This window comes from Nannospalax galili, unplaced genomic scaffold, assembly GCF_000622305.1.
Source record: "Nannospalax galili isolate Female #2095 unplaced genomic scaffold, S.galili_v1.0 scaffold140, whole genome shotgun sequence".
Lineage (NCBI taxonomy): Eukaryota > Metazoa > Chordata > Mammalia > Rodentia > Spalacidae > Nannospalax > Nannospalax galili.
Window position 1 is genome coordinate 14,400,684 of NW_008352267.1, and position 5,811 is coordinate 14,406,494.

Below are 5,811 nucleotides of genomic sequence, written 5' to 3' on the forward strand. Positions count from 1 at the left end.
TGTGTGTGTGTGTTTTAAGGCCTCTTAGGTCAAACTTGTGTCCCCAAATCCCCTTGGTGTATGTCCATGCCTAGAGCTTGGTTAGCCTACCTAGTGTCCTCACATCCTTAAAAAAATCAACTCTGCCTCCTAGTAGTTGTTGATTGCCAATAGTTCCTCTCCTAGAGTTGGAGCTTCTTACCTACTTGCCCACATCTATGCTGAGATTTTGTCTGGCTTGAACTTTTCTATGTTGTCACCATTGCTGTGAGTTCATATAAGTAACCACACAGCTGTCTGGAAAATTCTTTCTTTGTGGCCATCTACCACCTCTGGCTCTCACAATCTTTCTGCCCCCTCTTCCTCAGTAATCCCTGAGCTTTGGGAAGAAGTTTGATATAGGTGTCCCATGCAGGGAGAAGCACTCTGTACATTCTCTGTACATTGTCCAGATGTGGGTCTCTCTGTTAACCACCATGTGCTGCATAAGGAAGCTTCTCTGGTGAGAGCAGAGAATGCATTAATCTCACTCAGGATGACTAAAGCCTCTTTATTATTCTCACAGCAAAGTCTTTTTAAAAAATTTTAAATATATGAACAAATCGTTTCTATTGTCAAAGTATCTCCTTTTGTAATATTCATGAGGTAGATTGTTTAGGGATGAGAGAGCAGACTAACATGATTAATCTGAAGCCCACAAACATTCTGGCCCTAAGTAAGCACAGTTTGATTTTTTTTTTCCATTTTAATTGAATTTTTGTGATGAAATGAAGTTCAAGGCTTAAAGAAACAGAGAGCAGGACATATTTCATGATGGGCCATTAAGGAAGGACCCTCTAGGAAGCACTGAGGATGACCAAGATGACCACAAGTCACAGGCCTAAAGGTAAATTTTGATCAAAGATCCAGAATAGATTGTCTCTAAATGCATAGCAGATACAGGTCCCTAGGGGCCAGGTAGATTACTTGTTTTAAAGTCCTTTAATGGGGTTTTCATCCACAGGAAAATAAAGTCACCTGTTTTCTTCACTGTCAAAGCACAGTATTATTCCTGCAATATGGGCAATTGTTTTCTTATATTTTCCATACTTTTAATAAGTATGTATTATCTTATAGAATGCATTGGCAATAAAACAATGAATTGGAAACCATTAATACTGATTGCTTTGGACCATCAGGAACTATTTCAAACAAGGTCCCTCTCTTACTGGTCCTTACCCAAATCTCTCCCCATACTGATTCTCAGGTTCCAGGGCTTGGCTCCCACAAAAGGCCGTTTCTTCCCCATGTACTTGGGCTCCCAGTAGTCATTTTACTTCTCCGTCAGTGTTCTTCCACTTCTAGGAGTGTTGTATACACATGTTCCCAAGCTCTCTTCTGTCATCTTGGAGCTCCTGTTCCCCCTTCAGCCGTCATTTAATTTCCTTTCCCTGTGGTTGTCTGTGGCCTCTGTCTCTGTGTTCTTATCAACCATTCTTTCCTCATATAGGCTTCCTTCTGGTCTCTCAAATCATGGAAATGCCTCCTGTCAAGGTCACAGTTGACCTTCATGATGCTAAATCCAGTAGACATTTGTGTCTTTTCATCTTTTTCAGTCTCTCATTAGCATTTGACACAGGTGGCTGCTGTTTTTCTTGAAGCATTTCCTTTTGTCTCCAATTTAGCTCTCCATCATACTCATGTTTGTTTTCCCCCTCCACACACACCTCAGTGGACATTCAGCTTTGGCTTTCTTCACTGACTTCTCTTCTCTGTGTACTTGATGCTGGGACTCTTCTGCTTTGTGGGTGTTTTCCACCAAGGCAGATTCATTAGTCCATGTTTTTGAACACTGGCTACATGTTGATGTCTCTTTACTTACATCATTAGCTCCGAATACCAAAGTATATGTGATGATTATAAAGAGAAGCACAAAGGTAGCCCGCCTTTTGGCAACAGGTAGCACGGAGTCCTGCTTAATATCCCGACTCACATGTCTGATTTCCAACTTTGATGCTCTCAATTAAATGCCAAATAATTTAGACAAGAAGTTAATGCATTATAAAGATTCATTAAGCCTACGTCTGAATCACATTTTAAGTCCAAAAGCTGGACCTGGGTAGTAGCATCTGGAGGACCTTGGAAAGGAGCGCGGAATAGCCTGGTGGATCAATGCTGACACTCTTCGGTGCTCTACTTGCCACTTCTAGTTTCTAGAGAACAGACAAAATGATCTTTTGAAATTGTAAAATAGGTCCTGTATTATTTAAAACTTTGAGTATCGCTTAGATTTCAGTTTAACTGTTACCTCCTGGCAAAAGCTTTCCCTAACACTCAGTTTAGAGTGGCCCTTTAAGTTACTAATTCTGTCTCGTTGCTCTAAATTCACTGCCATTTTTGTGTATATAATGGTTCCTGTTAATTTATAAGCTCCATGGAAATGTTATCTGTCTTGCCCATTATCTTGACTAATTGCACAAGGTTCGCAGATAATAATTATGCAGAAAGTGTAGGCAGGTGAATGAATGCATCAATGCATTTATTCAACAACATCTGTTGCAATGTCACAATTTTCTCTGATTATGTCTATCGACATAACACTACTAATTTAGGAGAGTTCACAACTCATTCATATAATTACATTAGTGATTTCACAAGCAACTGGAGCACATTGCTTGACTGCTTCATTCAAGTTTTGTGAAATAATGGTGTTTTACATGCCAATAACTTACTTTATGCATGTTACATGTAGGCCAAAAGGAGAGCCATCTCTGTAATTCTTTTTAATCATCATAAATAATTTGGTGGCGCATGCCTTTAATCCCAGCACTAGGGAGGCAGAGGCAGGTGGATCTCTGTGAGTTCAAGGCCAGCCTGGTCTACATAGTGAGTTCCAGGAGAGTTGGGGCTACAGGGAGACCCTGTCTCGAAAAGAACAACAACAACAACAAAAAGAAAACGTGAAGTGTGGTGGTTGTAAGCACCTTTGTTTTTGCATAGGATTTTCATGTCTTTACTTTTCTTGTGCTCACTTAGTTATTTTGAGACTGTGACATTAGCTCTCCCAACCTACGTGTATGTACCCAGATAATTTGGGAGCGTGAAGTGTGATTATTCAAGGAACAGCTACTATTCGTAAATTCTTCTTTCTTCATTATATCACCACAAAGTTTCTAGAACAAAAAGTACAGTTACTTTGCATGCCTTTTGTGAACTAGACCCTTAACATACCAGAAGTGTTCCACACAAGTATACTGCAACAACTCAGCATTAAATAGAGCCTCAAACCACCTTGGTCTACTGTTTATTCTAGATATAAAAGAGACAAGAGTTATTTCCTCACTAAAAGGAGGCACTTGCATTATGTGCCTATTTGCCTCTTTCCTTTCAGCCACAGCCAACAGGACTTCCAAGGAACATTCTATCTCAGCTTTCTACATGTTTCATCTTCTGAATATTCCTCTCCCATGTAGTTAGAATTTAAACCATGAGTCACCAAAGGCCACATCTTCATTGCTGTCAGAGCCACTGTTGTTCAACACAGGGCACGGGCACAATGCATCTTTGTCTTCTGCCAGCTAATAACCCAGAGTATAGCAGGGCTGGCCTGCCATTAACATTTACCGCTGCTACATTTGTCTGTGCTGTATAAAAACTGAGCACTGGCCTGGCCCTCCTCATTGTTTTCAGAACCTTGACTCTCCTTACCATTCTCATCATCCAAATTTATTTAAGGATGAGACTATTAGAAACACAATTGGTGAATTAATGTCATAGGGACTGCTGCTGGCAGCTCATCAATTTTTGATATGCCACTCAGACAAATGAAACATAAGCCACCCAGAACAAGGGGACCTTTTGACACTTCAAAGGAAACCCCTATGGGTGGTTTCCTCTTGAAGCTACACTAAACTGGCTCGATCTCCTCAGCTGGAAGCTGCCAATGTCTCATTAACCCCTAAAAAGGCCCGGCATGAGCCTTTCTTTTCAGCTATAATTATGCCATGCACTCCTGTTATGCCGCGCAGAATCGCAACACTGTCACCAGCACATTATAAACATCCATCCTAATTGAAAAGCAGATTAGACTCTTGTGTTAATTAGCCAAAAAGCCCGCCCACTTGCATGCATTATGATTGCCTCTTAAATACTGAGGATGTTGAAATCCCTCAGAAAGACAAGGCAGACTTAATTGCAATAACCTGCAAATTAAGTTTAATTTACTTTAAATTTACCGGTTTAGCAGGCTCATTTGATGGTGTTAATGTTCTAGCAAATTAATTATCTGAATTAGTCATGCCTGGTGGAGTTTTGCAGCAGAATACATTGTACAGTGGCCTATTAATAACAGACAAACAGGACAGGATTAATGAGAAGATTATGCTCAAGTTCTTAAAAAAAAGGATCTTGCATGAATTCAAATATAATCACCAAAGTGCAAATACAGACTCAGAATATAAACAAACTGAGATTTATTATACTCTATGGCATGGCATCCAGGAGAAACAGTAAAACATGATCAGTGAAATATCCAACAGCAAGCCTCTCTTCCGTACACTCCTGCGGATCCCTCCTCACCACAAACTGTTTCCCATCAGCATGCATATGTGAACACTGTGGTGGGCGACTGAATGCCTTTCATAGGCCAGAGAGATGGAACTTGTGTATCATCTAGAAACAGCTTTCCCTGGTTCCTGTAAGGGATTTACAAAGCTGATAGATGTATTTTGGAGCCCAATTTTAACCATCTTTTCAAACAGTTCATGATATTATTAGGCATAACAAATCTGAAATAACGATTGTCTAAGGCTGGTCTTTTCTGTCCCTGTAAATTTGTGGGAAATTTGTTGATGGTGAGGTAAAGGAGATTTAGGGGATTGGAAATTCAATGTTTGGGGAAATTTTGATCATTAACTCCTTTGGATGATCTTGTACATTCATCTGTCTAAGCTAATGGGAAAAGCATCTTATTCCTCTTTCTCTCCCCAGATCCTAAGTCAGAGCCCTAAACACAGTAGAGCTCTCAGAACAATTTTTAAAGTTTTTGAATGGATGAAATGAAAAATTAGCCTAGAATAAATTTCAGAAGAATCATTCAACATGGAGACTGTTATATGGTATCAGTCCTGACAAACATAGAATCTGTCTAAAGTCTGTGCTGGTGCTCCCCATTGTTATAAATAGTCTCTCTCCATTTGGTTCTAAAGAGATACACATAAGCTCTTTCTTTGTGCCATCCACAGCAACAAGAAATAGCCTCTGGGAGTCAAACTAATAATCTTTGACTGGCTGGAACCAAATATGGCCATGGAGTGATTGACCTCAACATGCCAGATTATTGATTGGGCTGGAGATGCCTAAGCCATCATTTTCTTGGAGCAGTCACTGCTTTTGTCTTGATCCCATCCACAGCTGTCACACTGTGGTGAGCCATTGAAAGAGTCGACATTTGCATCCTTCATGCATCTAGACTGCTCTGCTTAAAATAAAAATGCCACCACTTGAAAGGCTGAGTTGTTGATTCTGTTTTTTTAAAAAAATGATCTCATTAAAAGCCAAGGGTTTGGGTTGAGAGTGGAGGGAGGCATGTAGACTATGTAAACTTGCTTAATGGGGCATATTTAATTTGGGGGAAAATAATGAGAATAAAAATTGTTCCAATATGTTCTCTGTATTGTGTCAATATATCACACAGCTCCTTTCTGGAGTCGCATTTGCTGTTAGAGTGGTTGGAGTTTTTTTTGTGTTGTTTGTTGTTCTCTGTTGAATTACAATTTGCAGTAGTAGATGAAACTGGCACAAAAAGCAGGTGTTATTAAAACTGGGCAGGAAAAGGACAATAACACACCATTT